We start from the raw sequence: 26,611 nt of genomic DNA on the forward strand, positions 1-26,611 counted from the left end.
CATCTACACTGATTAAAGTTGATTTAACAAGTGACATCAATACGGGATCATAGCTTTCACCTGGTCAGTCTATGTCATGGAAAAAGCAGGTGTTCCCAATGTTTTGTACACTCAGTGTATAGCATATATGGCATAAGATAGGTATACAAAAGTGTGTTTACCTAATACTGTCTATAGCTCCTATTCTGAATCTCAGATATATCGCAAGTTATAAGCCGCAACAGAGAGAATGAACTAACAGCTTAAAAGGGATGCTTCAACAAGTGGTGATTTAGCCATGAAATGTGTTTACCTCTCATCTGTGACATCAAGTAGATGGCAGGGCTGAGGTCCACTCTGAACAAGTAGAGAGCATGGTCTGAGTTCCACTCTGAAAACCTAAATCCTTACCCTCTAATCTTGTTGACTTCCCCTTGTGGATTTGAGGTGGATAGATGGAGAGGTGAGAGCAACAGGATGGAATACCCTATTGTTATGACACTTCCTTACCCCAATCCAGTCCAATCAGATTGAAGAGAGTGAAGTCAACAGGGTAGTGTACTTGAATCCCAGATTGGAACTCACTCTATTTCAAGAGAGCTTCCCTTTAAATTGGTCTGTTGTGGCAGTTTGGAGCAACGTTATGAGGTTGTCCCAGTCTTGTGCTATTTTACTTTCAGCCTCCCATGATTGTGTGTGTGTGTAGCACAATGGGTGTTTATTTAGCAAGGGAGGATAAAACGGACATGGGCAGCTATCCCAAAGTGCCGCGCTTAGAGAAGAGCTGAGGCTAATAGAGACGCGCAAACGCACGCACGCACACACACACACACACACACACACACACACACACACACACACACACACACACACACACACACACACACACACACACACACACACACACACACACACACACACACACACACACACACACACACACACACACACACACACCAGCAGATAAAGCAGCATAACTCTGTGATGTAACCCCATCTGTGCATACTATTCCATTAAGACCAAAGTGGAATATATTCCATACCAGTACAATAGAAAGCCTATTACACTATTTACACATGGTCCAAAAATCCACATGCTCAACCCAAAGCTCTCACACTACAGCAGTTTATCTCTCCATCAACAGGATACACACATAATCTCATGCCAACTGCAGTATAAACAAATAACATTATTTTAATGAATAAACAACATATCTAGGCTATTAAATTCTTAAAATCTACACAATAAACCCAAACTAGCTGTGATCCATTTCAAAATGTTAAGCAAATCCACAGCATTCAGGGGTCATGGAGGCCGTTCTGATCTAGTCACATGACCTTGACCTTCCACAGGAAGGAAAGGGAAAGAGCACTTCCTCTTTTGACAGATGGTATTGGAGGTCACGTTCAGCATTTCCTGTTTGTGAGTGTGAGTAGGGTGGCAGTGTGACAGTAGTGTGTTAGGGTCAGGGGCCCCTCCCTCTCAGAGAACTGTGTCAGTCAGTTTCCCAATCCCCTCATGATGTCACCATAATACATTAATGGCCGTCTGTCAACCTATCAACACATCAGCTGGGATGAGCCGCCCGTCACCACGGCAACGACTGCAATTGGTGCCAAGCAAAAGTTTGCACACACTTACTCATTCAAGGGTTTTTCTTTATTTGGACTATTTTCTACATTGTAGAATAATAGTGAAAACATCAAAACTATGAAATAACACATAATGTAGTGACCAAAAAAGTGTTAAACAAATCAAAATATATTTTATATTTGAGATTCTTCAAAGTAACCATCCTTGGCCTTGATGACAGCTTTGCACACTCTTGCTCAGCATATACTACTGTATATACATATATACAGTAACAGTAAACCATTTGGCACAGTAGGCCAGTTGAGGTACAGTAGGCCAGTTGAGGTACAGTAGGCCAGTTGAGGTACAGTAGACCAGTTGAGGTACAGTAGGCCAGTTGAGGTACAGAAGGCCAGTTGAGGTACAGTAGACCAGTTGAGGTACAGTAGGCCAGTTGAGGTACAGAAGGGCAGTTGAGGTACAGTAGACCAGTTTAGGTACAGTAGGCCAGTTGAAGTAAAGTAGGCAGGTGAGGTACAGAAGGCCAGTATAGAGGTACAGAAGGCCAGTAGAGGTACAGAAGGCCAGTAGAGGTACAGTAAGCCAGTTGAGGTACAGAAGGCCAGTAGAGGTGCAGTAAGCCAGTTGAGGTACAGAAGGCCAGTTGAGGTACTGTAGGCCACTTGAGGTACAGTAGGCCAGTTGAGGTACAGTAGGCCACTTGAGGTACAGAAGGCCACTTGAGGTACAGTAGGCCAGTTGAGGTACTCTAGGCCAGTTGAGGTACAGAAGGCCAGTTGAGGTACAGAAGGCCAGTTGAGGTACAGAAGGCCAGTAGAGGTACAGTAAGCCAGTTGAGGTACAGAAGGCCAGTAGAGGTTCAGTAAGCCAGTTGAGGTACAGAAGGCCAGTTGAGGTACTGTAGGCCACTTGAGGTACAGTAGGCCAGTTGAGGTACAGTAGGCCACTTGAGGTACAGAAGGCCACTTGAGGTACAGTAGGCCAGTTGAGGTACTCTAGGCCAGTTGAGGTACAGAAGGCCAGTTGAGGTACAGTAGGCCAGTTGAGGTACAGTAGGCCAGTTGAGGTACAGTAGGCCAGTTGAGGTACAGAAGGCCAGTTGAGGTACAGAAGGCTCGTTGAGGTACAGAAGGTCAGTTGAAGTATAGTAGGCCAGTAATGTACAGTAGGCTAGTTGAGTTACCAAAGGCCAGTTGAGGTACAATTGGCCAGTTGAGATACAGTAGGCCAGATGAGGTACAGAAGGCCAGTTGAGGTACAGCATGCAGTTGAGGTACTGTAGGCCTGTTGAGGTACAGTAGACCAGTTCAGGTACTGTAGGCCAGTTGATGTATTGCAGGCCAGTTGAGGTACAGAAGGCCAGTTGAGGTACAGAAGGTCACTTAACTTACAGTAGGCCAGTAGAGGTACAGTAGGCGAGTTGAGGTACAGTAGGCCAGTTGAGGTACTGTAGACCAGTTGAGGTACAGTAGACCAGTTCAGGTACTGTAGGCCAGTTGATGTATTGCAGGCCAGTTGAGGTACAGAAGGCCAGTTGAGGTACAGTAGGCCAGTTGAGGTACAGAAGGGCAGTTGAGGTACAGTAGACCAGTTTAGGTACAGTAGGCCAGTTGAAGTAAAGTAGGCAGGTGAGGTACAGAAGGCCAGTATAGAGGTACAGAAGGCCAGTAGAGGTACAGAAGGCCAGTAGAGGTACAGTAAGCCAGTTGAGGTACAGAAGGCCAGTAGAGGTGCAGTAAGCCAGTTGAGGTACAGAAGGCCAGTTGAGGTACTGTAGGCCACTTGAGGTACAGTAGGCCAGTTGAGGTACAGTAGGCCACTTGAGGTACAGAAGGCCACTTGAGGTACAGTAGGCCAGTTGAGGTACTCTAGGCCAGTTGAGGTACAGAAGGCCAGTTGAGGTACAGAAGGCCAGTTGAGGTACAGAAGGCCAGTAGAGGTACAGTAAGCCAGTTGAGGTACAGAAGGCCAGTAGAGGTTCAGTAAGCCAGTTGAGGTACAGAAGGCCAGTTGAGGTACTGTAGGCCACTTGAGGTACAGTAGGCCAGTTGAGGTACAGTAGGCCACTTGAGGTACAGAAGGCCACTTGAGGTACAGTAGGCCAGTTGAGGTACTCTAGGCCAGTTGAGGTACAGAAGGCCAGTTGAGGTACTGTAGGCCAGTTGAGGTACAGTAGGCCAGTTGAGGTACAGTAGGCCAGTTGAGGTACAGAAGGCCAGTTGAGGTACAGAAGGCTCGTTGAGGTACAGAAGGTCAGTTGAAGTATAGTAGGCCAGTAATGTACAGTAGGCTAGTTGAGTTACCAAAGGCCAGTTGAGGTACAATTGGCCAGTTGAGATACAGTAGGCCAGATGAGGTACAGAAGGCCAGTTGAGGTACAGCATGCAGTTGAGGTACTGTAGGCCTGTTGAGGTACAGTAGGCCAGTAGAGGTACAGTAGGCGAGTTGAGGTACAGTAGGCCAGTTGAGGTACTGTAGACCAGTTGAGGTACAGTAGACCAGTTCAGGTACTGTAGGCCAGTTGATGTATTGCAGGCCAGTTGAGGTACAGAAGGCCAGTTGAGGTACAGAAGGTCACTTAACTTACAGTAGGCCAGTAGAGGTACAGTAGGCGAGTTGAGGTACAGTAGGCAAGTTGAGGTACAGTAGGCCAGTTGAGGTACAGTAGGCCAGTTGAGGTACAGTAGGCCAGTTGAGGTACAGTAGGCAAGTTGAGGTACAGTAGGCCAGTTGAGGTACTGTAGACCAGTTGAGGTACAGAAGGTCACTTAACATACAGTAGGCCAGTAGAGGTACAGTAGGCGAGTTGAGGTACAGTAGGCAAGTTGAGGTACAGTAGGCAAGTTGAGGTACAGTAGGCCAGTTGAGGTACAGTAGGGAAGTTGAGGTACAGTAGGCCAGTTGAGGTACAGTAGGCAAGTTGAGGTACAGTAGGCCAGTTGAGGTACAGTAGGCAAGTTGAGGTACAGTAGGCCAGTTGAGGTACAGTAGGCCAGTTGAGGTACAGTAGGCAAGTTGAGGTACAGTAGGCAAGTTGAGGCACAGTAGGCCAGTTGAGGTACAGTAGGCCAGTTGAGGTACGGTAGGCAAGTTGAGGCACAGTAGGCCAGTTGAGGTACAGTAGGCCAGTTATGGTATTGCAGGCCAGTTGAGGTACAGAAGGCCACTTGAGGTACTGTAGACCAGTTGAGGTACAGAAGGTCACTTAACTTACAGTAGGCCAGTAGAGGTACAGTAGGCGAGTTGAGGTACAGTAGGCCAGTAAGGTACAGTCGGCAAGTTGAGGTACAGTAGGCAAGTTGAGGTACAGTAGGCCAGTTGAGGTACAGTAGGCCAGTTGAGGTACAGTAGGCCAGTTGAGGTACAGTAGGCCAGTTGAGGTACAGTAGGCAAGTTGAGGTACAGTAGGCCAGTTGAGGTACAGTAGGCAAGTTGAGGTACAGTAGGCAAGTTGAGGTACAGTAGGCAAGTTGAGGTACAGTAGGCCAGTTGAGGTACAGTAGGCAAGTTGAGGTACAGTAGGCCAGTTGAGGTACTGTAGACCAGTTGAGGTACAGAAGGTCACTTAACATACAGTAGGCCAGTAGAGGTACAGTAGGCGAGTTGAGGTACAGTAGGCCAGTAAGGTACAGTAGGCCAGTTGAGGTACAGTAGGCAAGTTGATACACAGTAGGCAAGTTGAGGCACAGTAGGCCAGTTGAGGTACAGTAGGCCAGTTGAGGTACGGTAGGCAAGTTGAGGCACAGTAGGCCAGTTGAGGTACAGTAGATTGAGGTACTGTGTTGTTTGTTTGTTGTTTTTGAGTCCAAGAGGATAGGATGAGAACATAATGAAGGAAAAGGGGAGAAAGAGATAGAGGAGAAGGAGGTAGGGAAGAGAAGTTCTGCTCTCTGACTCAAGGAAATTGCCAATCAGTCTACTCCCCCGGCTGCGACAGTGGAGACAGACAAATGCATCAATCACATTCCTCTCTTTCTACTCCACCTTCCTCTCTCCTCCGTTCCTCTCCTCTGTCCTCATTCCCGGAGGGAGGACAGGCTGGGATGTTTTTATACCAAGGACCTATTCAAAAACAATGGATCTGCATCCGTCCATCCATCCACCCACCGACCCATCCATGCTCGCTCAATGGAAGTAATCAATGGCTCAGTAACAACTGGACGATGCATTTGAAAGCTTTGGAAATGGGCCTTAAGTTGGGGGTTACATAAGATGGACACAGCCAAGATGGAGACAGACAGAGAGAGAGAGAAAGACTGTATAGATTGTGACAGACAGACAGACAGACAGACAGACAGACAGACAGACAGACAGACAGACAGACAGACAGACAGACAGACAAATGGTCAAAAAGATAGAAAGACAGACTGGGACAAGATAAACTGAAAGACACTGACTGACTGACTGACTGACTGACTGGATAGAAGGATGCTATGGGTCTGTCTCTTGACTGGATACATGGTCTGAGAGAGACTAGCAACATGGTCTGAGAGAGACTAGCAACATGGTCTGAGAGAGACTAGCAACATGGTCTGAGAGAGGCTAGCTACATGGTCTGAGAGAGACTAGCTACATGGTCTGAGAGAGACTAGCTACATGGTCTGAGAGAGACTAGCTACATGTTCTGAGAGAGACTAGCAACATGGTCTGAGAGAGACAAGCAACATGGTCTGAGAGAGACTAGCTACATGGTCTGAGAGAGACTAGCTACATGTTCTGAGAGAGACTAGCAACATGGTCTGAGAGAGACAAGCAACATGGTCTGAGAGAGACTAGCAAATGGTCTGAGAGAGACTAGCAACATGGTCTGAGAGAGGCTAGCTACATGGTCTGAGAGAGACTAGCTACATGGTCTGAGAGAGACTAGCTACATGTTCTGAGAGAGACTAGCAACATGGTCTGAGAGAGACAAGCAACATGGTCTGAGAGAGACTAGCAACATGGTCTGAGAGAGACTAGCAACATGGTCTGAGAGAGACTAGCTACATGGTCTGAGAGAGACTAGCTACATGTTCTGAGAGAGACTAGCAAATGGTCTGAGAGAGACTAGCAACATGGTCTGAGAGAGACTAGCAACATGGTCTGAGAGAGACTAGCAACATGGTCTGAGAGAGACTAGCTACATGGTCTGAGAGAGACTAGCTACATGTTCTGAGAGAGACTAGCAAATGGTCTGAGAGAGACTAGCAACATGGTCTGAGAGAGGCTAGCTACATGGTCTGAGAGAGACTAGCTACATGGTCTGAGAGAGACTAGCTACATGTTCTGAGAGAGACTAACAACATGGTCTGAGAGAGACAAGCAACATGGTCTGAGAGAGACTAGCAACATGGTCTGAGAGACACAAGCAACATGGTCTGAGAGAGACTAGCAACATGGTCTGAGAGAGACTAGCAACATGGTCTGAGAGAGACTAGCAACATGGTCTGAGAGAGGCTAGCTACATGGTCTGAGAGAGACTAGCTACATGGTCTGAGAGAGACTAGCTACATGGTCTGAGAGAGACTAGCTACATGTTCTGAGAGAGACTAGCAACATGGTCTGAGAGAGACAAGCAACATGGTCTGAGAGAGACTAGCTACATGGTCTGAGAGAGACTAGCTACATGTTCTGAGAGAGACTAGCAACATGGTCTGAGAGAGACAAGCAACATGGTCTGAGAGAGACTAGCAAATGGTCTGAGAGAGACTAGCAACATGGTCTGAGAGAGGCTAGCTACATGGTCTGAGAGAGACTAGCTACATGGTCTGAGAGAGACTAGCTACATGTTCTGAGAGAGACTAGCAACATGGTCTGAGAGAGACAAGCAACATGGTCTGAGAGAGACTAGCAACATGGTCTGAGAGAGACTAGCAACATGGTCTGAGAGAGACTAGCTACATGGTCTGAGAGAGACTAGCTACATGTTCTGAGAGAGACTAGCAAATGGTCTGAGAGAGACTAGCAACATGGTCTGAGAGAGACTAGCAACATGGTCTGAGAGAGACTAGCAACATGGTCTGAGAGAGACTAGCTACATGGTCTGAGAGAGACTAGCTACATGTTCTGAGAGAGACTAGCAAATGGTCTGAGAGAGACTAGCAACATGGTCTGAGAGAGGCTAGCTACATGGTCTGAGAGAGACTAGCTACATGGTCTGAGAGAGACTACCAACATGGTCTGAGAGAGACTAACAACATGGTCTGAGAGAGACAAGCAACATGGTCTGAGAGAGACTAGCAACATGGTCTGAGAGACACAAGCAACATGGTCTGAGAGAGACTAGCTACATGGTCTGAGAGAGACTAGCAACAAGGTCTGAGAGAGACTAGCAACATGGTCTGAGAGAGACTAGCAACATGGTCTGAGAGAGACTAGCAAATGGTCTGAGAGAGACTAGCAACATGGTCTGAGAGAGGCTAGCTACATGGTCTGAGAGAGACTAGCTACATGGTCTGAGAGAGACTAGCTACATGTTCTGAGAGAGACTAGCAACATGGTCTGAGAGAGACAAGCAACATGGTCTGAGAGAGACTAGCAACATGGTCTGAGAGAGACTAGCAACATGGTCTGAGAGAGACTAGCAACATGGTCTGAGAGACACAAGCAACATGGTCTGAGAGAGACTAGCTACATGGTCTGAGAGAGACTAGCTACATGTTCTGAGAGAGACTAGCAACATGGTCTGAGAGAGACAAGCAACATGGTCTGAGAGAGACTAGCAAATGGTCTGAGAGAGACTAGCAACATGGTCTGAGAGAGGCTAGCTACATGGTCTGAGAGAGACTAGCTACATGGTCTGAGAGAGACTAGCTACATGTTCTGAGAGAGACTAGCAACATGGTCTGAGAGAGACAAGCAACATGGTCTGAGAGAGACTAGCAACATGGTCTGAGAGAGACTAGCAACATGGTCTGAGAGAGACTAGCTACATGGTCTGAGAGAGACTAGCTACATGTTCTGAGAGAGACTAGCAAATGGTCTGAGAGAGACTAGCAACATGGTCTGAGAGAGACTAGCAACATGGTCTGAGAGAGACTAGCAACATGGTCTGAGAGAGACTAGCTACATGGTCTGAGAGAGACTAGCTACATGTTCTGAGAGAGACTAGCAAATGGTCTGAGAGAGACTAGCAACATGGTCTGAGAGAGGCTAGCTACATGGTCTGAGAGAGACTAGCTACATGGTCTGAGAGAGACTAGCTACATGTTCTGAGAGAGACTAACAACATGGTCTGAGAGAGACAAGCAACATGGTCTGAGAGAGACTAGCAACATGGTCTGAGAGACACAAGCAACATGGTCTGAGAGAGACTAGCTACATGGTCTGAGAGAGACTAGCAACAAGGTCTGAGAGAGACTAGCAACATGGTCTGAGAGAGACTAGCAACATGGTCTGAGAGAGACTAGCTACATGGTCTGAGAGAGACTAGCTACATGTTCTGAGAGAGACTAGCAAATGGTCTGAGAGAGACTAGCAACATGGTCTGAGAGAGGCTAGCTACATGGTCTGAGAGAGACTAGCTACATGGTCTGAGAGAGACTACCAACATGGTCTGAGAGAGACTAGCAACATATATTTGACGATACTTTTCTCCACTTTCAGACCATGTCTCTTTCAAAAAGCTTCTGGAGTGCTGATTTAGGATCAAATTTGCCTGTCAGATCATAATGAATAAGATAACATGGGCAGACTGATCCTAGATCAGCGTTTTATGAATAAAGACATATCTATTGATCTGAGGCTATAATGAAAAGTTCTGATGACATGGACTGCAATTCTATGGGAACTTCAGAATACCCAGGTACCCAACCTGCAGATGGAAACTTGATTTTCCTCAACACTGGAATCACAACGTCTCCTTCCAAGGGTCAGGGAGACAGGCCTGAAAGGTTACGACGACAAGCAGTGCCACTCTTTGAAAGCAGCCCTGATCATCCATTTTGAATGCTGCTTTTTCTATCCTGGTACGGAAGATGGTCTAATGAAAAGACTGCACCAAAGCCGCCAATATACATAAACTGATGAGACTGGGCTGCATTTGAACTCTATTGATCTGCATTTGAACTCTATTGATCTGCATTTGAACTCTATTGATCTGCATTTGAACTCTATTGATCTGCATTTGAACTCTATTGATCTGCATTTGGGAATGTGTTCCTATGATCTTCAATCAGGGCATTCATTCACTCACTCACTCATTCATCCATTCACCCATTCACTCATTCATTCAATCATTTATTCAACCCAGGTACTTACATTGACAGCTCATTCTTGGGGAGCCAAGGTCTCGATAGGAAGGAGTTTCCTGTCAAAGAAAAATAGAACAATTATGAGTTTAGTAATGTAAAGGGAATAACTAATGTAATTTAGGTAAACTCAAAACACGTTGTTGCTATGGAAAATCCCTGAGTAACACACACACACACACACACACACACACACACACACACACACACACACACACACACACACACACACACACACACACACACACACACACACACACACACACACACACACACACACACACACACACACACACCTGACTTCTAAGACAACATTAAATCATAATTATCTCAGCCTAGACAAGTCTTTAGGGGAACCTTCTGATTAGGACCAAGCCATCAAGCCAAAGCAACAGCATGCCATGCGTTTCCTCTTGTCTGTACTGTACTAGTCTGTACTGCACAATTCTGTACTGTACAATACTATTCTGTACTGTACTATTCTGTACTGCAGTGTACTGTGCTATTCTGTAGTGACCTATTCTGTAGAGGACTATAATATATTGTACCCTACTATTCTGTACTGAACTATTCTGAACACTACTATTCTTCACTGTACTATTCTGTACTATTCTGTACTGTACTATTCTGTATTGTAGTCTACTGTATTATATAGTACCGTACTATTCTGTACTGTACTATTCTGCACAGTACTGTACTATTCTGTATTGTCCTATTCTGTAATGTAGTGAACTATTCTGTACTGCACTATTCTGTATTGTCCTTTTCTGTACTGTAGTGAACTTTTCTGTACTGTAGTGAACTATTCTGTACTGTAGTGAACTATTCTGTACTGTACTATTCTGTATTGTACAATTCTGTACTGTAGTGAACTATTCTGTACTGTACTATTCTGTATTGTACAATTCTGTACTGTAGTGAACTATTCTGTAATGTACTATTTTGTACTGTACTGTACTATTCGGTACTGTGATGTACTGCACTGTTCTGCTAAATTGTAATTATTTAGCCTCTATGGCCTATTTATTGCCTTAACTCCCTAATCGTCTACATTTGCACAAACTGTACATAGATTTTTATATTGTGTTATTGACTGTACGTTTGTTTATGTGTAACTCTGTGTTTTTGTCACACAGCTTTGGTTTATCTTGGCCAGGTCACAGTTGATAATGAGAACTTGTTCTCAACTAGCCTACCTGGTTAAATAAAGGTGAAATATATATTTAAAAAACACTGTACTATTCTGTACTGTATTGGACTGTACTATTCTGTACTCTACTATTCTGTACTGTACTGTACTAGTATGTATTATTCTGTACTGTATTATTCTGCACTATACTATATTGTACTGTACTATTCTGTACTGTACTATACTGTACTTCACTGTAATATTCTGTACTCCACTGTACTGTACTATAATGTACTATACTCTACTGTCCTATTCTGTACTATACTGTACTAGTCTGTACTGTACTATTCTATTATGTACTGTACTAGTCTGTACTGTACTAATCTTTCCTGTACTGTACTATTATATTCTGTACTGTACTGTACTATTATGTACTGTTCTATTCTGTACTATTATATTCTGTACTGTCCTATTATATTCTGTACTATTCTATCCTGTACTGTCCTATTATATTCTGTACTATTATATCCTGTACTGTCCTATTATATTATGTACTATTCTATCCTGTACTGTCCTATTATATTCTGTACTATTATATCCTGTACTGTCCTATTATATTCTGTACTATTCTATCCTGTACTGTCCTATTATATTCTGTACTATTATATTTTGTACTGTCCTATTATATTCTGTACTATTCTATCCTGTACTGTCCTATTATATTCTGTCCTATTATATTCTGTACTGTCCTATTATATTCTGTACTATTATATCCTGTACTGTACTGTTCTATTCTGTACTATTATATTCTGTACTGTCCTATTATATTCTGTACTATTCTATCCTGTACTGTCCTATTATATTCTGTACTATTCTATCCTGTACTGTCCTATTATATTCTGTCCTATTATATTATGTACTGTCCTATTATATTCTGTACTATTATATTCTGTACTGTCCTATTCTATTCTGTACTATTATATCCTGTACTGTCCTATTATATTCTGTACTATTCTATCCTGTACTGTCCTATTATATTCTGTACTATTATATTCTGTCCTATTATATTCTGTACTATTCTATCCTGTACTGTCCTATTATATTCTGTACTATTCCATCCTGTACTGTCCTATTATATTCTGTCCTATTATATTCTGTACTGTCCTAGTCTGTACTGTACTATTCTATTCTGTCCTATTATATTCTGTACTGTCCTAGTCTGTACTGTACTGTTCTATTCTGTACTATTATATTCTGTACTGTCCTATTATATTCTGTACTATTATATTCTGTACTGTCCTATTATATTCTGTACTATTATATCCTGTACTGTACTGTTCTATTCTGTACTATTATATTCTGTACTGTCCTAGTCTGTACTGTACTATTCTATTCTGTACTATTCTATTATGTACTATACTAATCTGTACTGTACTATTATGTACTGTTCTATTCTGTACTATTATATTCTGTACTGTCCTATTATATTCTGTACTATTATATTCTGTACTGTACTGTTCTATTATGTACTGTACTGTTCTGTACTGTCCTAGTCTGTACTGTACTATTATATTCTGTACTGTCCTAGTCTGTACTGTAATATTCAATTCTGTACTATTCTATTATGTACTATACTAATCTGTACTGTAGTGTACTGTACTATTTGGTACTGTACTATTCTGTTTTATTTGTAATTTTTATTTTACCTTTATTTTACTAGGCAAATCAGTTAAGAACAAATTCTTATTTTCAATGACGGCCTAGGAACAGTGGGTTAACTGCCTGTTCAGGGGCAGAACGACAGCTTTTGTACCTTGTCAGCTCGGGGATTTGAACTTGCAACCTTTCGGTTACTAGTCCAATGCTCTAAACACTGTACTGTACTATTATGTATTGCACTATTATATACTGTTCTGCACTGTACTATACTGCACTGTACAATACTGTACTGTACTGTACTGTACTATACTATTCTGCACTATTTTGTACTGTACTATTCTGTAGTGTACTATACTGTACTTTACTGTAATATTCTGTACTATACTGTAATGTACTATACATTACTGTAATATTCTGTACTATACTATACTGTACTGGTCTGTACTGTACTAGTCTGTACTGTACTTTACTAGTCTGTACTGTACTATTGTATTGTGTACTGTACTAGTCTGTACTGTACTATTCTATTCTATTCTGTACTGGACTATTCTGTACTGTCTATTCTATTCTGTGCTGTACTATTCTGCACTGTCTATTCTATTCTGTGCTGTACTAGTCTGTACTGTACTATTCTATTCTGCACTGTACTAATATGTACTGTACTATTCTATTGTGTACTGTGCTATTCTATTGTTTACTATTCTATTGTGTACTATTCTATTCTGTACTGTACTAATATGTACTGTACTATTCTATTGTGTACTATTCTATTGTGTACTATTCTATTGTGTACTGTACTAATATGTACTGTACTATTCTATTGTGTACTATTCTATTGTGTACTGTACTAATATGTACTGTACTATTCTATTGTGTACTGTACTATTCTATTGTGTACTATTCTATTGTGTACTGTACTAATATGTACTGTACTATTCTATTGTGTACTATTCTATTGTGTACTATTCTATTCTGTACCGTACTAGTCGGTACTGTACTCAACCGTACTGTACTGTACTTCCCTGGCCTACGTTCATCTTTCTCTCTCTTTGCACCTGAGAGTATAGAGAACAAAGGTACCAACTGGCTTCACAACATCTCATCTTCATCTGTATTAAAAAGCTGTTGTGTAACAACTTCAACATTTGTTAGGGGTTGTCAAATTGTTCCGTTACGGTTTTTGCTGGCTCAGATACCTTTCAACAGCAGGGTGCTTTCACACCTGGGCTTGACTGGGGCTTGGGGTGAACTGTGTGTTCTTCATTATGCAAGATGTGTGTGTGTGTGTGTGTGTGTGTGTGTGTGTGTGTGTGTGTGTGTGTGTGTGTGTGTGTGTGTGTGTGTGTGTGTGTGTGTGTGTGTGTGTGTGTGTGTGTGTGTGTGTGTGTGTGTAGCCATGCATAGAGGATATACTACAGGGGGATACAAGTGGAGGCAAGGGCACTACAGCCTTAGTGTGTGTGTTTTTCTGTGTGTGTGTGTGTGTGTGTGTGTGTGTGTGTGTGTGTGTGTGTGTGTGTGTGTGTGAGACCCTGATCACCATACACTGCTTACTGACCCTGAAATAACAAGTGTGAGTGTTCTCTTGTCAGGCCTGTCATTGTATACCTATATATAACCTGTCAGAAATGTCCCAAAATGCCCAGATTAAAACAATGTTTTTTAGCTAGGTTTTTTAGGTCATAGATTTTGTAGTAATGTTCGAGTCACTCAACTATTACATTAGACTAGAGGTCGACCGATTAATCGGAATGGACGTTTAATTAAGGCCAATTTCAGGTTTTCATAACAATCGGAAATCGCTATTTTTGGATGGCAATTATTATTTTTTATTTTTTACACCTTTATTTAATCTTTATTTAACTAGGCAAGTCAGTTAAGAACACATTCTTACTTTCAACGACGGCCTAGGAACGGTGGGTTAACTGCCTTGTTCAGTGGCAGAACTACAGATTTTTACCTTGTCAGCTCTGGGATTCAATCTTGTAGCCTTACGGTTAACTAGTCCAATGCTCTAACCACCTTCCTCTCATTGCACTCCACGAGGAGACTGCTTGTTAAGCGAATGCAGTAGAAGCTAGCGTTAAGCTTATCTTATAAAAAACAATCAATCAATCATAATCACTAGTTAACCACACATGGTTGATGATATTACTAGTTTATCTTGCATGTCCTGCGTTGCATATAATCGATGCAACGCTGGGGGATGATTTAACAAAAGCGCATTTGCGCGACTGTACCTAACCTTAAACACCAATGCCTTTCTTAAAATCAATACACAGATGTATATATTTTTAAACCTGCATATTTAGCTAAAAGAAATGCAGGTTAGCAGGCAATATTAACCAGGTGAAATTGTGTCACTTCTCTTGCGTTCATTGCACGCAGAGTCAGGGTATATGCAACAGTTTGGGCAGCCTGGCTTATTGCGAACTAATTTGCCAGAACTTTACGTAATTGTGACATAACATTGAAGGTTGTACAATGTAACAAGAATATTTAGACTTAGGGATGCCATCTGTTAGATAAAATACTGAATGGTTCCTTATTTCACTGAAAGAATAAACGTCTTGTTTTCGAGATGATAGTTTACGGCTTCTACCATATTAATGACCAAAGGCTCATATTTCTGTGTTTTATTATGTTATATTTAAGTCTATGATTTGATATTTGATAGAGTAGTCTGACTGAGCAGTGGTAGGCAACAGCAGGCTCGTAAGCATTCATTCAAACAGCACTTTCGAGCACTTTTTCCAGCAGCTCTTCACAAGCACAGCGCTGTTTATGACTTCAAGCCTATCAGCCTAATGGCTGGTGTAACCAATGTGAAATGGCTAGCTAGTTAGCGGGGTGTGCGCTAATAGCGTTTCAAAAGTCACTGGGACTTGGAGTAGTTATTCCCCTTGCTCTGCAAGGGCCGTGGCTTTTGTGGAGTGATGGGTAACGCTGCTTCGAGTGCGGCTGTTGTCGATGTGTTCCTGGTTCAAGCCCAGGTAGGGGCGAGGAGAGGGACGGAAGCTATACTGTTACACTGGCAATACTGAAGTGCTTATAAGAACATCCAATAGTCAAAGGTTAATGAAATACAAATGGTATAGAGAGAAATAGTCCTATAAATACTATATTAACTACAACCTAAAAACCTCTTACCTTGGAATATTGAAGTATCATGTTAAAAGGAACCACCAACTTTCATATGTTCTCATGTTCTGAGCAAGGAACTCAAACGTTAGCTTTTTTACATGGCACATATTGCACTTTTACTTCTCCAACACTTTGTTTTTGCATTATTTAATCCAAATTGAACATGTGTCATTATTTATTTGAGGCTAAATTGATTTTTATTTATGTATTATATTAAGTTAAAATAAGTGTTAATTCAGTATTGTTGTAATTGCCATTATTACAAATAAATAAAAATAAAAAATCTACCGATTCATCTGTATTTTTTTTTTGGGCCCTCCAATAATCGGTATTGGTATCGGCGTTGAAAAATCATAATCGGCCGACCTCTACATTAGACCTGGCAAATAGTTTAGAATTGCAAGATAATTTGCTTTAAAACGCCTAAATTTCCTTTGAACCCCATGAAAAAATGTGTGGAATTGCAGGAACATGCAACATTTTCTCTCCGACAACATCAGAGGTGTGTCGTGAACAGTGCTCATGTGTAACGTGGACACTGGGAGTAGGAAAGCAAGTGCAGGTGGTGAGTTAATATTAAACATAATATTGAACAATATAACAAACGAGTAGCGTAGAGACACGAAACACAGGAACAGAAACAATATGCCTAGGGAAAGAACCAAAGGGAGTGACATATATTGGGATGGTAATCAGGCAGATGAACCCAAGGGAGTGACATATATAGGGAAGGTAATCAGGCAGGTGATTGAGTCCAGGTGAGTCTGATCAGGCGCTGATGTGCGTAATGATGGTGACAGGTGTGCGTAATAATGAGCAGCCTGACGACCTGGAGCACCAGAGAGGGAGTATACATGACATTATGCCCATAGAAATAGATGTTCCCCAATGCTGGAATGAGGGCCTTTGGGTTTATGCTGTGGTTGGAGGCAGCTGATTGGGGCTGGGTTAAGGGCATTAAGGCTGGGTTATTATGGGCCTTTAGGCTGGGTTATTTATGGGCATTTAGGCTGGGGTTGGATCCAGCTGACTATGGATGGGTTAGCTTAGCTATGGGAGTTCAGTTTGACCATCCAATTATAATGCCCCCTCTTTGTTTTTTCTGGGACTATAGGCTGGAGTTTGGACATGGCTAGGCCCTGTTGGAGCTCACTAATCGAGGACCATAGTGGGTCCCAGCGAAGGCAACTCTGATGTGTGGAGGGCTCGTTTGGGCAGAGCTAACAGTGGCCCGAGGGCAGAGGCTAATCTTTCAACTACATAGGGAGAGCTGCCTCAGAGTCTCTCTGTCAGAGATTAATTGTTTGTGTGTGTGTGTGTCTGTGCATACGCACGTGCATGTGCTTCCGCGCCTACGTGTGTGTGCATACTGTACAAGGACCATCTACCACTGCTCTATCCCAAAAAACAAAGACCAACTACAAAGGTTCAAGAAAGGGAGATGGTAGAAATGACGCATAAAGCATTTAATACTTTCCCATATGAAGGAACGGAAAATATGCTCCTCCATATGTATATTCAAAGTGGATGTAGCCCGTTTGAAGACTGGGGGAGCAAAAGTATCTCGGCATGAAGTCCTGCTCTTGTTATATGGAAGAATGAAAGAAGACATCCAATATGTTGTATGAGGAGGGACACAGACTACAGCAGCACAGACTGGCTGGAGAGAGGAGAGACTTGTGTTAACAAAAAGTGATGCTGTGTCTGACTCAACCTCTGTCTTGGTTCACGAACAGCCAGTCTGCAAAAGTACTGAAATCTCACTTTATCTTCCAGTTTTAAAATGAAACTGTTTTGGTTTGTCATTCCTTGTCAAGGTGTTTGGCAGCATTTAATGTAGCTCATCAAAGCAAATGTGAAAGTACCCCTTGAACATTTAATCCATTCAAACTGTGGTGGAAGTGATGTTATGTCTTTCTATTTCATTCTATTTCCATCTCCATTTCATGGTTACATACTTTTCTTTCAGTCAGATTCATTTCAAAACCCCTCATCGTCACAATGTCTATCAATAGTGCTGCGTGCGGATGGAACAAAATCAGATAAAACAACACAGTCATCTTCTCATAGCCTTCTACCCAGTTAGAGCACTTACTGTAACAACAACAATATCATTTAGACCATAATGAAATAATTCACATTTGGCAGAATTATGATTATTCAAAAATAATGTTGAGCAGAATGTAGAAGTAGGGGGAGTAATGTTGAGCAGAATGTAGAGGTAGGGGGAGTAATTTTGAGCAGAATTTAGAAGTAGTGGGAGTAATGTTGAGCAGAATGTAGAAGTAGTAGGAGTAATGTTGAGCAGAATGTAGAAGTAGAGGGAGTAATATATTCAGTATGATATGTTAGATAAAGGAATAACGACAGACACCAATGTCAGGTTCAATAGCTTTGTTTGTGCATTGTACGAATCCCGACAACTGGAGTCCGGGGAACAGTCCGGCTAGTCGATTACCTATCAACTAGACTCCGTAACATCATCCTTTTCAATAGAAAGTGCAAACATAAAGGCATAACATTAAATTCTTAACAGTCAGGTCAAAACTATAGAAAAAGCATTACATTTTCTTTTTTACTTCAGTTGTCATCTTCCTTTTTAAATTTCAATTTAATTATTTAAGAACAAATATATATTTTAATTAACCGAGGGCAAGTTAACAGTCCCTTGCTTACAGAGTAAGCCTGTCCGGTGGCTTGCACAGCCGACCCACCCGTGAGTAAGTATTGGCTCTGACAGGGGTAGGATTAGGGGCACGAGCTGGAGAGCTTGGTGGGGTAGAAGCCTCACCTTCAGTTGGCCCATGTCTCAATTCTGCACCCCTTACCCTTAGGCCTGGACTGTGATCCAGCTCATCTAGGTGAGTGTATGGCCTGTTCTGGTTTGTCTGCTCTGCTACGCGCAGATCCACCCGATTGCGACGATAGAGGGAGCCACCAACATCCACCAGGTAAGAACGTGGTGCAACTCTCTGCAGGCATGTGCCCAGCCTCCAAAGTCCTGTGTGGTCTCCGGGCAGCGGTTTCATCCTTATCGTTTCACCCACCTCCAGCTCTGGTAGGTCCCGAGCAGGCCGGTCGTAGAAGCACTTAGCGAGCTGCTTCCTGTGACGCAGTTTGTCCGTGACGCCAACCATGACGCAGGGCTCAAGTAGCTTGTTAGCTACGGGGATGGTAGTCTTCAGACGTCTGGACAGAAGGCGTTGTGCTGGGCTGCTGTCCATGTTTTCAGTGGGTGTGTTCCTCCACTGTAAGATCGCTTTCCATGGGTCGTTGCTGTCGCACAAGGCCCTGCTTAACAGGTTTTTTGCAATCTTGACAGCTGATTCTGCCTTGCCATTTGCTTTTGGGTGTCTTGGAGAGGAGGTCACATGGTCAAACTCCCATTCTGAGGCGAAACTCTTGAACTGTGCAGTGAATTGTGGGCCATTGTCCGTGATTACGTTGTCAGGCTGACCTTGCCTTGAAAACTGCGCCTTGCAGCGCTTTATGACCATCTCTGCAGACAAGTCAGGGAGCAGTTCAATTTCCCAAAAGTCAGAGTAGTGATTAACGATGAGAAGATAGTCCTTTTGTCTGTGGCTGAATAAGTCCATGCTGATGATTTGCCAGGCCCTTGTGGCATCATGGTTTCCTTTTGCTGTTCATGAGCGTACTCGTTGCATGTGGTACAGTTGCTGACAAAGTCTTTAATTTCTGCTTGCATGTTTGGCCAGTATAATGTTTCACGAGCCTGGCGGTAGCATGCATCACCTCCAACGTGACTGGAGTGTATGCGGGTAAGCATCTCTGGACGTAGTGATTTGGGAATAATGACCTTCTGACCTCTGAACAAGACGCCATTTTGCACGCTGATCTCATCTCGAAAGGTCCAGTATTCTCTCACTGTGAAAGGTGTCTCCTCTTTCAGGTATGGCCAACCTGCGAGAGCCATGGAATTCAGTGACTGTAGGCATTCGTCCTTGTCAGTGTGTTGCCTTATCTGGGCTAGGCGGTGATCTGTGACGTTTAAGTAGTCTGCCTGATTGATCTGTTGAACATCTTGTTGTTCCTGCTGTAGCGAACAGATGGCCTGCCGCTGATAGACAGTGCCTCTGCCTGTACATTGTGTTGTTGCCCTGCTCAGTGTGTCGCTGATATACATCTCTGGTCCTGGCTTGTAAATGACCTTCAGGCTGTAGTTTTGCAGAGTCAGGAGCATGCTTTGAAGCCTCTTGGGCGCGTTGAGGAGAGGTTTACTGAATATGGCAATGAGTGGTTTGTGGTCAGTTTCAGCGATGACCAGGTCTCGCCCATATAAGTAGTGATGGAATCGCTGGCAGGAGAAGATGATGCTGAGGCACTCTTTCTCAATTTGTGCATAGTTTTGTTCGGTGGGGGTGAGCGCTCTCGAGGCAAACGCAACGGGCTGGCCTTCCTGCATAAGGCAGCATCCAAGTCCACTTTGGCTGGAGTCGCTCTGGATTGTGACAGGCTTCATGACGTCGTAGTAGCGCAACACTGGCATGGATGAAGCCAGAGATTTCATCTCCTGCACTGCGGCCTCATGCTTGGGTAGCCAGTGCCATGGTGTGTCTTTGTCCAGCAACCGGCGCAGAGGCTCACAGACTGCTGATAGGTGTGGCATGAACTTTGCAAGATAGTCTGCAAAGCCGATGAGACTCCTTAGAAGTAGTGGGAGTAATGTTGAGCAGAATGTAGAAGTAGGGGGAGTAATGTTGAGCAGAATTTAGAAGTAGTGGGAGTAATGTTGAGCAGAATTTAGAAGTAGTAGGAGTAATGTTGAGCAGAATTTAGAAGTAGTAGGAGTAATGTTGAGCAGAATTTATAAGTAGTAGGAGTAATGTTGAGCAGAATTTAGAAGTAGTAGGAGTAATGTTGAGCAGAATTTAGAAGTAGTAGGAGTAATGTTGAGCAGAATTTAGAAGTAGTAGGAGTAATGTTGAGCAGAATTTAGAAGTAGTAGGAGTAATGTTGAGCAGAATTTAGAAGTAGTGGGAGTAATGTTGAGCAGAATTCACTGGCTTCTTTTAGCCCACTGCAGATGGATTTGAAGTCACTCACAGGCGCTAGAAAACATACACACTCACACACACAACACATGCAGGCACATAGAAACACACACACACACACACACACACACACACACACACACACACACACACACACACACACACACACACACACACACACACACACACACACACACACACACACACACACACACACACACACTGGGGTTGTGGAGTGGAAAGTACTATAAGACAAACGAGAGAAAACATTTGTAAGCACATGAGGGATCTACGGGTGATGGGTTGTTGGATTAGGCTCTTATTTTAATTTAGGAAATGCATAATGAATGTCAACTCAACTTTCATGGGTACATTTTTCTCCCAGATTGGGCATGTGTGTGGGGTTGGAGTCCTCACTAACAATAAATGGCTCAACTGAGTAACAATAACAATGTATCTGTTAGAGATTTTGCATGGGTAATTCCAAACTGAGCAATGATAATTGAGTGCTGAAATAGTTTCTGGGCATGCATATTGTCGAGGAAAATCTTTTAACTGAGGAAATACACTGAGTGTACAGAACATTAGGAACCCTTTCCTAAATATTGATTTGCACCCCCTCTTACCCTCAGAACAGCCTCAATTCGTTGGGACATGGATTCTATAAGGTGTCGAAAGCATTCCACAGGGATGTTGGCCCATGTTGACTCCAGTACTTTCCACTGCTGTTAAGTTGGCTGGGTGTCCTTTGGTTGGTGGACCGGGAAACTGTTGAGCGTGAAAAACCCAGCAGCGTTGCAGTTCTTGACACACTCAAACCGGTGCGCCGGGCACCTACTACCATACCCTGTTCAAAGGGATTTCAATCTTTTGTCTTGACCACTCACCCTCTGAATGGCACACACACAATCCAATGTTTGGTACACTCAGTGGATTCTATTTCCCCTGTGTAGGATAACAAAAAGCTGCCTCACTAATTCATGATTGAATGTACAGCTATGGTCTTGAAGTAAAGCTATTAAAGTCACAGGAATATAAAGACATCAGCTGTGACGCAAAGACCCTTTCTAAGCACTGGCGAGGGAGTGCTAGGGACTTTAAATGTAATGTCTGTCATTTACCTCTGAGCTGAGAATGTAGATCATGACAATTTTTTCTCTCTCTCTCTCTCTCTCTCTCTCTCTCTCTCTCTCTCTCTCTCTCTCTCTCTCTCTCTCTCTCTCTCTCTCTCTCTCTCTCTCTCTCTCTCTCTCTCTCTCTCTCTCATAAATCAGATGCACCATCCTTATCATACTATTTTATGCTCCTGTACAAACATTGTCAAACATAGGCTTGGAGTTCCCTCATTTACAGTGATTACCTCAACAGTATACAATACATCACTATAATTATGTAATTGACCAAATGGATTCGAACCCAGGGCTCCTGTGCACCCATAAGACTATGTTAGCCCGCAGATCTAAAACCTAGGCATTAACTTAGAGAGTTCGCGCAGGTGTTCACATCTCAATTCAATCCCTTATAATATGTCACCTAACTAACGAAAGTGCCTATCACTCACTATGAGTAGTGTACTTTATAAGTCAGAGGCACCAGTTGGCAAATGTGAACGCAATGAGAAAAAAAATCCAGTCCAAGTCTTGAACTAGTTCTTCTTTATCTCCTTGACGTTATGAGGACAGCATGTCCTGGACCCACTGCCCAAAATAGATTTGTTCAAAGAAACAAATAGCACATTCATGGCTTCGCAGAGACACTTGAAGTCAAAATAAGAAAAGGAGAAATATCCAGTGACAGTGATATGAAGCAGGAGAGCTTGCGTTTGTGGAGGATAGGTGACAAGAGGGATTGAGAAGTCATACAGGCGAAAAATGACTTGTTAGCGTTGCTTAAAAACAAAGTCAGAGCGCAGTTCCTAAAAACACGACATTTTTTGAAAGCCTATGTCCTGAGTACTGTACAGCCTGTTAGAATTTAACTTGATTACTTGGGACTTGAGCGGTGTGTGCCTTAACATCTACTTGACTAAGCTGTCATTGGCTCTGTGTCCCTCCATCACATGTGACCTACTTGTTGTGTGTATGTACTGACATGTATGTGTAACTGATAGATGCACACACGCACTAGATGCTAATGTTTTTTATTGTACCTAAATTGTGGCATTTTGTCTGTAATGTATTTATTTATAATATTTTTCTCCCCAATTTTGTCTTGTACCATCGCTGCAACTCCCTTATGGACTCAGGAGAGGTGAAGGTCGAGAACCATGCGTCCTCAGGAACACAACCCAGCCAAGCCGCACTGCTTCTTGACACAATGCCCACTTAACCCGGAAGCCAGCTGCACCAATGTGTCGGTGGAAACACCGTACACCTGGCAACCGTGTCAGCGTGTACCGCACCGGCCCGTCACAGGAGTTGCTAGTGCGTGATGGGAAAAGGACATCCCTGCCAGCCAAACCATCCCCCGACGATGGGCCAAGTGTGCGCTGCCCCATGGGTCTCCCAGTTGCAAACGGCTGCGACAGAGCCTGGACTCGAACCCAGAATCTCTAGCGGCACAGCCTTAGACCACTGTACCACTCGGCCCGTGTCTGTAATGTATTTCTCGTTATACGTCGGACCCCAGTAAGACGGCTAATGGGGATCCTAATAAATCAAATCAAAGTATTTAGTAACTAAAATACTGTGGGGGGGAAGTATTTATGCTAGACTGGTTCAATTGGTTGTTTTAATTACAAGGCCAGCCTTTCAACCCACCTCATTTAACTATTCATCTAGATGTATTCAGACTAGATTAGATAGATCATTATACACGTTCACCTCTCCTTGGTGTAGGAGTTGGGCGGATTCTAGCCCGGCCAATGCGAGGAGCTGGAATAGAGCGCATCGGGCTAGAAATGCCATGTTCTGCATAACATGGTGCCTGACCAGTCACACGCTCCCCACAGTAAGCGCGAGGAGTTGGCTCAGGTCTCCAACCTGACTCATGCAATCTCCTCGTGTGCCTCCCCCCAAAAGTTATTGGGGATGCCTCTCGGGCTTCCGTGCTAGCCGTGTACCCTAATATCGTTGACGTTCCTCCATTCTCCGGTATTTCTCCTCGTAGTATCACCGTTCCCTTTCACTGCCTCTTAGGACGGCGAAACTCCCCCGGCTGCGTCCAGGGTCCCATTCCATCTAGTATCTCCTCCCATGTCCATTTCCCCATTAAACGCTGCTCCTCCTTTTCATGCTACTTGGTCCTGTTATGGTGTGTTCTTCTATCACTAACAAAACAACAAAACGAACCGTGAAGCTAATATGGCTAGTGCAGAAAGGCATCTAAACATAGAATAAGAACCCACAAAATATCCAAGGAATATGGTTTCCTAAATATGGTCCCCAATCAGAGACAACGATAAACAGCTGCCACCGATTGAGAACCAATTCAGGCAACCATAGACATATAAACACCTAGACTTACAAAAACCCCTAGACATACAAAACCCCTAGACAATACAAAAACGAACAAACTACCCTTGTCACACCCTGACCTAACCAAAATAACAACCTGCCCCTCAAAGTCAGCAAAACAAAGGAGTTGGATGTTGATTTCAGGAAGCAGAGGAGGGAACACGTCCTGATCCACAGCAACGGGACTACAGTAGAGAGAGTCATGAGTTTTAAGTTCCACGGTGTCCTCATCACAGAGACTTGACATGGAACAACAACACCACCACTCTTCCCTAAGGTGGCTGAATAATTACTTTTTTTTTTACAACGATCTCAATATACTTAAAAATGATTATAGCCAAATTAAAACTGTGTAGAAGAGATAATGGACCTATATTTATACAGTTTATTGACTGTGTCCAGCCCACTAATAATCACTGAAATTAAAGCTAGACAGTCAGGAGGTATAGAACATTCCCAAAACAATGTTGAGGAAATATACCAAGATACCAATATATACCAAAGCAAATACAGCCCCCGAGGCAAAATTAGTTTGACATCCGTGCTGCATTGGCACTCAATGAGGCAATGAGGCATCATTTAATTACACTGGCAGGTTGAGGGAAAGCAGACAGGCAGACTGATGGAATGAAGGACAGAGGGACAGATGGATAGATCGACAGACAGCAGTCTGAATTGTTTTGTTGCTGACAAGAGCAGCCATACCCATATGGTACATTGCCCGAGGCCTGTTCATGCCCTTATGTAACGTGGGCAGTGGAACAACAGGTTCAATCTCAGAATCATGCTCTTAAGCCTCTTGGAGACGTTAGAGACAATCAAGCACAGAAACACATCACAGGAATCCGTTTCCCCATGCCTGTCAACTGACCATTAGGATATCTTGCATCGCCAGCCAGACTAACTAGAAGTTGTTTCAGTATAGCATGTCGGCCATGCCATCACTCCAATGCCCCGGATGCTCTGTCTGGGGGTAAAACTGACTTGTTAGACACTCAAGAGGGCTGTGTGATGGTTTCCCTCCATCCCACAGGCTTTGCCGTGGGCCCGTGGTTACAGTTCTTGCACCTGTTGTTTTGATTGATTCACGGGGTGTTTAACGCAATTACCTCGCCAGGCCGCTATACCCCAAACACCAGCGTGTCATCTCTAATGATTCATTATTGTGGCAGGTAGCCACCATTATGTGAGCCAAGCTACAGTCACAATTATTACGGCCTCTCCTTCCTTTATGGCAGGCACTTAAGGCCCGAACATTAGGTTTCCTAAGACCTGCGGGATAAATAAATATCTGTAACTGAATCAGTCACTTTCAATTACAGTGTGGAGCAACACTTAGACTGCGAGTAACAACACAATTATCACATAGACCTTCCGTCTAAATATCGCTGCCGGTCCCAACAATGTTGTTCTGGCCATAAATGGTGCTTGCAGCATTTACTCCTGAAATAGGCTGCAGCCTGGAATTTCTAAGAGGGGAAATACACTATATATACAAAAAATGTGGACACCCCTTCCAATTAGTGGATTCGGCTATTTCAGCTAAACCCGTTTCTGACAGGTGTGGAAAATCGAGCACACAGCCATTCAATCTCCAAAGACAAACATTGGCAGTAGAATGGCTTTACATAAGAGCTCAGTGACTTTCAACATGGAACCTTTTCAACAAGTCAGTTCATCAAATTTGTGCCCTGCTAGAGCTGCCCCGGTCAACTATAAGTGCTGGTATTGTGAAGTGGAAACGTCTAGGAGCAACAACGGCTCAGCCACTAAGTGGTAGGCACACAAGCTTACAGAACGGTACCGCCGAGTGCTAAATTACCTGTAGCTGGGTCTACTGGAGAGGTATCTGTGCATACCAGCCTAGTTCCATTTCTTACCAGTCTGCTTGTAGAAGCCTTCAAATGACCCAGAACAGCAGGATAGGCATTTGGGCATGCTCACCTATAATGAAGTGCGAGATTATACTCTTTAGGCACATTTGGTGTCAGAAGTGGGAACCACTGTGACTTGATGAGAACATTTCTTCAAAAAGAAAAGTGTTCCCTTTAGGTTGATCTAAAATACACAGCCGACCCACTTAACACATCCTCCTGCTTTCAATGAGAAGGCTTAAAATAATCACATAGAACAAACGCATGGTCAAGCAGGGGATGCCGAAGGAAATAAGAGTAGAGAATGAACCAGAAGGTACAGTGCAGTGTGGATGTGTTTTCCTTGGCACAATAGGGATCCTGATTACCCAAACACACCATTACAATCTGCTCTACTTCTTCTCCAGAACAACAGGCTGAAGCAGACATCTGGTCTGCTCCTCGAGTGCTAGCGCTAATGCTAACATCTGCCTGAGCATTACTGCAACAAGGTTGTTTGAATGAGACTCAGGGGCAATGTCAATGCGCAGGTGTTTTT

At 43.4% G+C, this 26,611-nt stretch overlaps 1 protein-coding gene across 2 annotated transcripts in view; it reads right to left on the reverse strand.

Annotated features, from left to right (window-relative positions):
- The window catches only part of LOC118400563 (disks large-associated protein 4-like), a 238,377-nt gene that overhangs the window by 106,047 nt on the left and 105,719 nt on the right, over positions 1 to 26,611 (reverse strand). For both annotated transcript variants that reach the window (XM_052473932.1, XM_052473933.1), the window contains exon 3: positions 9,811 to 9,859. The gene's annotated coding sequence lies outside the window, so the exon portion shown is untranslated. The remainder of the gene's footprint in view (positions 1 to 9,810; positions 9,860 to 26,611) is intronic.

Source organism: Oncorhynchus keta, chromosome 21, assembly GCF_023373465.1.
Source record: "Oncorhynchus keta strain PuntledgeMale-10-30-2019 chromosome 21, Oket_V2, whole genome shotgun sequence".
Taxonomy (NCBI): Eukaryota; Metazoa; Chordata; class Actinopteri; order Salmoniformes; family Salmonidae; genus Oncorhynchus; species Oncorhynchus keta.